Raw genomic sequence first — 10472 nt, forward strand, 5'->3', positions numbered from 1 at the left:
GTGGAACCCACCCAACTGTGAATTCCACAGTGAGAAACAAAACTTGAGAGGGGATTTTTTCCCCCTTACCTGTGTTACTTTCTCAGTTTGCTACCTGAATGACAGCTTGCTTTTTATGGTGGAAGAGAGATCTGTTACTTAGTGATGTTCGCAGAGAGCTGTAATGTCTTACAAGAGTACACTTAACAACCAAGAAGTTACCACATCTAAAACTCCTACAGATTTTTTTCAGAAGCAAGCATGTGATATGCCTGTAACTGCCTGGCCTCTTTGAACTTCTGTCTACATTAGTTATGATTCTTAGTCAGTGCCTTTCTGAAAACTTAAATGGCAAACAGGTTGGGGCAGAAGTTCTTTGTATTTTGTAAGGTGATGTGCATCTAACCAAGTGCATGTGCCTACAATATTGCCACCTGTATCTAAACCAGCTCATTAGGTATGCTCTACAGCCAACAGAAAGCTAATCACGTAGAAATGTTTGGCCATATGTAAGTCTTGCAGCCAAGACTGGACTGATTGTATAAGAAGCCTAAAATGAATAGGTTGTGTGTGAGTGCTTCCAGTAGTGCAAGGCAGTAAAGGAGAAATTTGTCAAACTGTTAGTGCTTGTGAGCTTTTAATACATTGCAGGTTTGAATGTGACTCCAAAGGGAGTGTTTTGTTTTTAATCTGAGTGTTTCAGGAAACTTTCCATTTATTTTCAGAGAACATTTAGTGTTTTAGTAGAAAAACAGTACTGTCATTGAAAGGGAAATGAATATGTTGCCCTGTTTGATTGCAGACTTACCAGGAGCACTTAGAATGACAAAAGCACAAAAAGAAAGACGTTGTTCAGAAGACAGGAAACCAAGGAAACAAGAGCCCTGCAGGATTCAAAGCCAGCTTCAATGTCAGCTCTGTGATGTCTCTTGCACAGGAGCAGGTGCATGTGCAGCACATCCGGGAAGCCATCAGAAGGTGGCATAGGTTTGTAGAGTTATGAACATGACAGAGCTTGCTTATGTTCTAGAAGTGTGTACAGCAAGTAAAAGATCTTTCAGAAATGTTTCTGAAAGAAAAATTGTGATAGAAATATATGCTTTAAGTCAGTTCACTGCAGCGAATGAACTCTTGGGATAACCAGGTGTGATCTGAGCATAAGTGTATTGCTCAGCTTTGCCAAATGTCCCTCCCCTAAAATTGTAATCTATGCTGAGAAACCGAGCTATTTTAAAAATGTTTTCTATAACATTTTTCTCTAAACTCATGTTGAAGTGATGTTACAGTGAACAGGGAAATAACTTTATCACTTCAGAAAAACCTGACCAACCTAAGCATAGCAGAATCAAATCTCAAGTGTATTTCTTGAAATATTCCTGAAGATTATTCTGCAATTGAACTTGGTTTTGACTGTTCAAGCCAATGTCTCTCAAAACCTTTTGCTCCAAGTGTTCAGTCATCTTTGGACATAGTACTTTAAGTCTTGTTGAAGTTACGGCTTTGAAAATATCTGAGCACAAGAATTGTCAAGTTTTTCGTTTGGCCTGGGAAGAAGATTGTGTACTTCTAAGATTATTATGTGGTCATTCAGAGTTATCTTTATTGGAGTTCTTTTCCAATGTCCACTTTTATACCAGAGTATTTACAACAGGATGCCAGTATTTACTCCTCTTAAAGAAGCTGAGACAAGTCTGTTTTGTCTGTGGATCAGCTATGCACCTGAAGTTGGTCTGCACTGTTCTTTGTAGTTTGAACCTAGAAACTGCTGTATGAATAGACGTTTAGAAGCAGCTGACTTCTGAGAACTGCTCACATTCTCAGGGATGCTGAGGATGAAGAGAAGGAGGTGGTGTGAGCTATAACCTGTTCAGAAATGTTCTGGAATATTGAAGGCACCGGGGTCTGGTGTGTAGCATCATATAGATGTGCATGTCAGCTTGTGATAAAAAGCTTAAAATCTTTCAGGCCTAACAACAGTTTTGTAGTTGATATAATAACCATCATCAAAGAAATAATTACAGTTAAATTTGTATTTGCAGAGCACAAAGATTCTAGGAGAGTCTCAAATTGCCTTTTCTTTTGAAAGACTTCTTACCATTGGAAGAACTTCCCTGCCTTTGCAAAGAGTAACTTACTAATGTTACCTGTTGGACAGTGCAGCAGTCTGAATGCAAGACAGATACTCAAGCAGAAGCTTTTGCTTAACAAAGCAAAACTTTCAGCATAGGCATTGTTCTGTGTTGCAGTAGAGGTGTAAATCTCAGTAATAAATTTAATCCACTACTGTTAGCTGCTATAATTGCTATAATGACAAGGAATAGAACAAATTGGGGAAGACTTTATGGTGACAAACAACTGACAATAGTATGAAGGATTTTTAACTTAACTGCTATTAAGGATGTCTTCCTAAATAGTAGAGAATTGGGTTACTAATCCAGTTTTCATTCACATGTAGCCAATTAAACATGGTCAATTAAAATTCAGTATTATACAGCTATGTATTCAGTATTATACAGCTATGCGGGAAGATTCAGATGTGAGGAGTACACTAGAGCTGGTGGAAGGCTGAGGCACACATAAAGCTGATAAGGGGGATTCATACTGGAATGTGGAATGTCTAATCAAGAATTACTGTCCTTGGGAGTGAAACGCATCCCAAAGAAATATGTGAGCTGGCTGAAACATTGTGACAACAATCTGACTTCATTAGTAGAAGTGTGATAAGCACCCTTGTGCGAACTGTCCTCATAATACTAAAAATCACACCCCTTGAGCTGGAGACCCCAGCCCAAGTAGAGACCCCTCACCTCTGAGCATGCGTGGAACATTAAAGTAGTATTGTGGCTTTAAGAGTAAGGTATGGAAATGTGGACCAATAAGAAACTGTTTTATGTAATTGCTTATGCATAACTAGACTGGATAAATATTGTACCTGTTCGAACAATCAGGGTGCTAGCTTTGTGGAGTTACCACCTAGCACCCGGTCTTGCGCAAAACTTGGAATACACTGGTATCTCGGCTCTGTGTGTGATATTGGATGCTGCACACCAGGTAATGAACTCTGTTTGAGACAAGACACAGACTAATAAAAATAGAGGGAACATGCAACAAACTTGTGGAAGAGAAGGTGATGAAACCAGAAGCAGAGCTACAACTATCTCTGAAAATATACCTGGAGGGCTGCTGGATGTACAACCTGTTTTACATGACCATGTAGAAGAGGTTAACATCTTTCCTCACAAGATAAATTGCTATCTGAGGCTTTTGATTTCAGACATACTCATCATGAATTTTAACATATTTGCAATGTTGTTTTTTCAACAATACTTGATCTAGCTGTTGAACTTATTCCATGCTGGTTTATTTCATGCATAATTACCTCTGATTTTTCAAATATACATTTATGGACTTAGATGCAAGGTTTTGTATTAGTCAGGCTTTTTTTCTGTGGGTAAATACTGTTTTCAATGCTGTGCCAGGTGATGAAACATTTAGATTGTTTCCATTGTTACTATTTCATGAATTCCCAAAAATGTTACTTTGCTTTTAGTCATGAAATTGTACATTAAGATTTGAAATCTAAATTAAATCTTCAGGTATAGCATTTCTAGTAAGAATAGTTTTCGTTCTTCCTGTTCTCGCTATAAGCAAAAGCAGATATTTAGGGGAAAAAAAAAAAGGCAAGTGTAAGAATTATTTATGCCTGTCAAAAGCCCGTGATGACACAGGCAGGTGATAGACTAAATACCAGGGAGTAGGTGGGTGCTGCAGGAAGTGGTGATGATCTTCAAGGGAATGTACTTGGGTGCACTATGGACTCAAAAAAAAAAAAAAAAAAAAAAAAAAAAACCTGCTATAAGAAATTCTGTGCTGGAAGATAAGCTCTTTCTTAGGAGCTTTAAAATGAAGTCACATCCATTATGATGACAAATACTGGCTTGTCACTGTATGTGAATGAATCATGTTCTCATTAAATTTCTGTGTGGGGTTTTTAGTTGCATCTTTCTAGAGCCCTTTGTAGCTTAAATGGACGTTGCATTTCCTTCCCATCTTAAATAGCATTGTAATGTTGCTGTGAGCTTTTAAAATAGCTGTTGTACATTACTCAATGGGTTGGCAAAATTTTAATAAGGAATAAGTATGTGCATCTTTTGAAAGTACATTTTGCTGAGAAATTCCTAAATGCAAAACAGATGTTACTGTCATGGGTAGTTATCCTGAACATGTTTTATGTCTCAGATCAGAAATGATGAAGGAAAAAATATCTGACTTCATTGTAAGCTCTGAGTGCAGTTTCAATGAGCTTGTATTTAGTGTTCAGAGAGTAGTGCTAGAATCCTACCACCAAAATAAAAAACGTGATAGGAGATGGGAAAAAATGTCTACTCTTGTATAAGCCCATAAAACTGTAGCAGGTGAGTGATGGAAAAATGCCAGTAAATAACAGAAATATCCATGGAGACCCCCAAAGACAGTCAGAATGACAGAGGTGATATATTCTGCTATTCTATGTGCTTTTGAGGGAGAATTTCTTGTATGATTACTGTCGTTAAGAAGATTACCAGGCAGCTGTAATACCCTGCATGTACTCAGTTGTCTCAGATCTTTAACATTTTTAGAAAGAAGCTCTGAACTGAGCTCTTCATTCACTTGACATTCATCCCTTGGAAGCTCTGTTTATTATCAAGGGCAGGTCAAAGGGTTGTTTTGTGTGTGGTTGGTTGGGTGTCTGTTTTGGTGGTAAAGTAGCAAAGATGATTTCTTACTTGGCTGTTTATATGATAAAAATTATCACAGAAGTTGATATGTTCCTGGTGGTTTTACAGGCCTGTGACAATCCAATCTAGAAACTAATTTCAAAGTGCTATAAAAGCCAAGGCAGAGTCCCAAGGATGGGCAAATGTCTAGAGAAGCAGCAAGGTTTGGTTAAAGGGAAAGCATCTTTGTTTGCTTTTTACTTCCAACATGTCACTTTTATCCTCTCCATAGGCAAGGGGACTTTTTGTAGAAAAGACCTTAAGCAGGGCATCGAGCCTGTTGAATCCTGGCAGCGGCAGGCAGCATATTCTTGAAGGTGTCGTGTCGGGAATACTGTTGACGGGTGGGTATCACAGTGTTACCCAGGAGCCTTGCCGAACCTTGGCCCAGCAGCTCATGCTGTGAATGTTGTTTCTCAGTTCTGCTGCCTCTTGGTTGTTTTCTTATGAAAGTGTGTAAAGTGCAATGTTTTGATTCCTCTGCACTGCTGAGTCGCTCTGAAATAATATTGATAGCAACACTCTCTCCAGGAAGGAGACCTGTCTACCTTCTGATTCGTAAGGAAAGGCTAATACTTGAATTTGTCAGAGATGTATTTCAAGCCCCCAGGCACTCACACTTGGCTTTTACAAAGCTCATGTTGCTTTTCTGAATGCTTGCAGCCGTTATGTATAGAAAAGCTTTTAAGGGCAGTCTCAAATGCTGTAACTGTGTCCTCATTCCAGAGAATTTAAAGCTTGATCAGTTTGTCACATTTTCTTACTTGAGGTAACGGAAAATTCCAGAACTATTTAAACAGTTTATAAACTTTATTTTTAATTCTTTGCCTGCTGAGTTTTGCCGTTAAAAACCTGACTGCAATATCTTTATTTTTGTTCTGTGTTTTCTTTCTCATATCTTGCATTGTCAGATGAAGCTGGGCTGCAAGATCCCTGTTAGCAAGGTAAGTTGGATGCTTTGGAGACTGTGAGCTGTCGGGAGTGAGATGATGCCACAGCCCACGCGCAGGTAGGAAAGAAGAGCAGTTCACAACAGTGAAGGAGGACACTTTGATAAACGTTCCTGGCAGTGGTATACTGGGGATCCCCATTGCAATGAACACTTTTAAACTGCTGAGATATGTGGCCTGCATTTTATTTATTATATTTCTATCGCTAGTAACACCAGAAATTGTGTTGATGTTGCTCACTTTTAATAAGATTCATCAAAGTGAGTGAATATTTCAAATGAGAGTCCAGTTGTCTTTAAATATAATGTTATTTGTTTTAAATGTTTCTATCTGCCATTGAGTCCTCTGTCACATTTTTTATTGCCTATGTGGAAAACCACAGAACTTATTGTAGCACATAAAACTGTACAGTGCATAACTCAAGCCCTCTTCCATTCTGTTTGCTTAGTCGTTCTTAGTTTGGTATGTGGTAGGAAAGGTCATTTACATATAACTACTTCTTTTGCATTGGCACTTAAAATTTGCCTGACTGTGCTGTTTCTTTGCAATTAAAGCATTGGCTCTCTTGACCAATATCGAATAAGGAAATGTTAAAATCCTACAGTTACTTGTGTTAAATATGATGAAAGAGAATCGAATATGAGACTAAATTAAAATTGCTGTAGCCAGTCTTGCCTGAAACCTCTGTGGCTCAGTGCAGAAGTTTGATTAAGAAGACTTCAGCTTGGACACCAAATTCTTGATTTCTTATTTTCAAAGTAGCTGGCTACCTTAGCTTTAGGTGAGTGTTTGCAATATAAGCTTAATTGCTGTCTATGGTGTAGTGGTGGTAATGATCTTCTAAATAACTTTAAATTCCAGCTTCCATAGTGTGTGTGGGAAGAACTGCAGATTTCTATGTATTTTCTTCATATAGCTGCCTTCATTTCAGTTGGGTTGTTACCATTTTATCTCCTCCTTTTCCTAGTGTGTTTTAAAAATGCTGGCTTTCAGAAAAAAAAAATAAACAGGGAACTTGGAATGGGCTCCTTGCCATCTCCAAAAAATACATTTAATGCGTGCAGTAAAAAGACAGCTAGAAGAGCAGAGAGTGAAGGACGTGGAAAAAAAGACAAAAAAAGAAGATGCTGCCTAATAATGACACTGCGTGTATAAAATAACCCTCATATGTTCCAATTTTTATATATAAAGAGGTCCTGGTTTAGTCTATCTTACTTTTTTAATAACTCGTCCTTGAAATAGTGTCCTGTAGGTAGTTTTAAATTGTACTATAATCACTACAGAAATTGCACCATTGTGTAAGAGTGAAGTTGCCTGTAGCAACAGTTCCTTCCCTCCTGTTATGTCTCCTTCTCCTCCCACTCCCTTGCTCTAGAAGAAACTCTTCCCACAGCAAAACAGGTACTCAGTCAGATACTATTAAAGGAAAAAAAAAAGGTCAAAAAAAACACCCCCACCCTCTGGTATTGTGTGTATTCTTTATACATTTTCTTTCTTACTTTAGATTTCTGCCCTCAAACTGGAGGCCGTTTCTAGCCTGGCCTGAAGCGGCTGAAACTGCCGTGTTTTGGTCTGCGGGTTGGGGTTTTTTACCCCACCCCTTTTGGAGCGGGGGTCTTGCACCTCAGGGGTTACTGTTTGGGAGCAGTGACGCGCAGCGTCGTACAGAGATACGTTGCTGCTTGCTTAGAGCCTTATGGTGGTTTTGGCAAAGTTGACCAAGCAAATGTATGAAGGACAGGCTTTGGCATTGTCACAGCGGTACCTGGGAAAAAGAGTACAATGGAGAAAACGGAGTTGAACGCTTTTGTCGTTCTATGCGATGTTGCCAGTTAGCTAGCGGATTGTCACAGGCTTCCGCTTCACGCATATGTTCTTTGTTTAAACTTCAGGTTCAAATCGCTCCTCACATTCCTCCAGGCTTTTTGGAGTACTTTGATCAACAGCTCTTTAGAACTTACTGAAAAATATTATTTCTGCATTGTTTATTGTCAAATAAAACTGTTTCTTCAAGTACTTTTTTGGGGGTGTAAAGCAGGTTCTGTTTAAATATTCTGGGTTAAAAGTTATAAGCCATACAAAAATATATATTTGAAGAGGGACACATTTCAGCGCTTCCATAGATGTTTAAATAGATGCATTGTTGTATTTGACTAGTACAGTGCAGTGTGTTCTGAACCAAGAGGTGCTCACAGCTGGAGCTGCTGGAGCTGCTGCCGTCCTTCTGTACTTCTAGTGTTACCATAACCTCACGCCGGAGCCTTGGCTCTGATCTTCCTTTTGCCATACAGTTATCCTCATCGGTTTCTGGTAAATCAGAAAGACTGGGAAGTGTTGAAATATTGTGAGCAATTTTTAGCCTTTTACCTTAGTCAAATCAAAAGAGGATGAAATGGTGCATCCACTCCAAAAAGCTTCCTTCATTAGAAATTAGGAAGTAAAACCATTAGACACTGCCACAAGCGCTGCCAGAGATGAAAGCCAAGTTACGATACCAAATACTGAAGAGCTTAACTGATGTAGCAGTCCCCGTTCAGGTTAAGTGACACAGATGCCTGTAAAGACCAAGAACCCAGATGTGGAACATGGCTTTAAGCGCTGCACATCGCCCCCAAAACAGTCACGACGCACAAGCATGTACGCTGCAGCGCGGGCCTGAGCTGTCCAGGTAAAACAGCTGCCACAACAGTGGGGCTTGGGTGCCACGGACTGAGGAGGTCAGCTGTAGCAGTGCATGGTCCGCTCCTCCCTTGAGCATGCCTGATTTACCTTCTTGCTGGGGCATAAATTTGTGCATTGCTATTTGCTCTATAAGGGCTTAGTGAAAACATCTTTGCTGTCCATGCTGCTGCTGGGGATGGAGGGGAATCCCTCTTGGAAGTGTCAGTCTGGCTCCTGGTAACACAGTGTGCACAGTGTATGGGTGCGTGACAGCATCTGAACCCGGTGTTGTGTATGGCTGCTTGGAGCAGGGTAAGGTGAAGGCATCGTCTAAAGCTCCAGCCATTATCTAGGGTGAAATTCGCTTTCAAATGATCTTCTATCCAAATGAGCCAACAGCGTTATTGGGTTGAAAATAAATCTTTGCTATGAAAAGGGGTGTTTAAACTCAGTGATGTTCTCTTTAAATGCTGGAGATTGGATGTCAAAGGCCAAGGCGGACATCCCATGCGGCCCTTAGGAGCAGCAGGAAGCCAGCAGCCCCGCGGGACAGCTCGCCTTACCCAAGGTTGGCGTTGGAAACCAGGTCAGCTGAGTTGCACCCTGGAGGTGCCCAGCTTCCCTTTGGCTGTAGAGGGAGCCAGAAGGGACCTGGACGTCTGATTTCAGGTGCTAAAAGGAGAGGTGAAAAGAATCCCCCGAGTTGTTGTGGAGGCAAGGTAGGGAAGAGTCATCTGCTTTTGTGACATATTGCCATCTTCCGATTCCCTTTTTGAAGACTTGAAATGCAGGGCAGATTCCTCAGGCTGGGAAGGCACGTTTCTGGTGAATCCAGCTGTATTGTCGGCATGGACTGAAGGGAGTTTTGGTGGCCAAAGAGAGCCTATGGGCTCTGCACTGCTAATGCCCGAGTCTGTGCTGAGAAAGGAGCAGTTCTTTCTGTACAAAACGTGCTGCTGTTCCTAATGAATGTTGTTGCCCATCCTTCCTGCTCCAGCCTCTGCTTCCTTGGATAACGTCCATCCTTCATCCTACCAGGAATGGCACTGCTCAGCAGTTTGTTCTGTAGGACACTGCGCTTGTGCCTGCGAGCCTGACTCTCCCTGACCCAAAGGAAGGATGCCAGGAGGAAGACTGACAAGTGGTTAAAGCCCCACCCTAGGATGTGAGAAAAACATTTCCCATACTATTGCAATTTACCCAGCGACTTCAGAAGTGCTACAAAATCTTGATGTTTCGGCTCGCTGTAGGCTGTTTTGGAGGGACCTGGGCACGCTGGTGATTCAGTGTTATGACACTGAACTGGGCTGTGCAGTGCAGATATCTACTTTGCTGCACCAGAGAAGAGAGGAAGACAGTTTTGAGGGTCAATGTATTAAAGATTGAGGCCCTGACTGGGTGGCAGATACCCAGATACGTAAAGGGGGAGACCAGCTCCAGCGGAAGGAAGGGGGAGTCTTCTTGCTGGCCATAGAGTAGGACAGGGAAAGCCCGTTTATTACATTAGAGCAGCCTCTGTGTGATGCCGAGTTCTTTGCGCAGTGGGCACATCTGTGACACGACCGAATGTGGCAAAACCCGAAAGTCCGAAACATCTCTGTTGGTCGCAGAGTGCTGCGCAGACCCCAGGAGATCCGATGCAGAGCCCCAGCAGTGTGGTGCGGGGGCTGTAAGGATGTACTCCTGTGTTTATTCTCAAGCTTGAACAGACCTGGTATCTAAGGATCCATCCTTACAAATCCAGAGGACAATGCAAGGAGTGTTCCTGGGGAAACACGTTCCAAGAATCCTATGAACAGACTGGCTGGAATGGTTTGGGGAAGTTGTTTGTTGATGGAAAAATATAACCAGGAGCTGAAACTACTGGCTAGTTTGGAATAGTTTTCTTCTATACTGCCTTTGCCCTTGAATGGCCGGTATTTTTTGAAGGCTTAAACACCATTTTGTTAAAAACAAAACAAAAAGTACACACAAAAAAAACCCCAAGACCCCCAAATGAAGCATGGTGTTTGCCTGAAACTGCATTTTCTTCTTTTTCACCATTTTGCTAGGAATATTGGAAATGTTGAACGTTAGTGCAAAACTGGTCTCCAGTTTTCTGGCTGGGGTGATAAACTGTGTGTGG

This window comes from Mycteria americana, chromosome 24, assembly GCF_035582795.1.
Source record: "Mycteria americana isolate JAX WOST 10 ecotype Jacksonville Zoo and Gardens chromosome 24, USCA_MyAme_1.0, whole genome shotgun sequence".
Lineage (NCBI taxonomy): Eukaryota > Metazoa > Chordata > Aves > Ciconiiformes > Ciconiidae > Mycteria > Mycteria americana.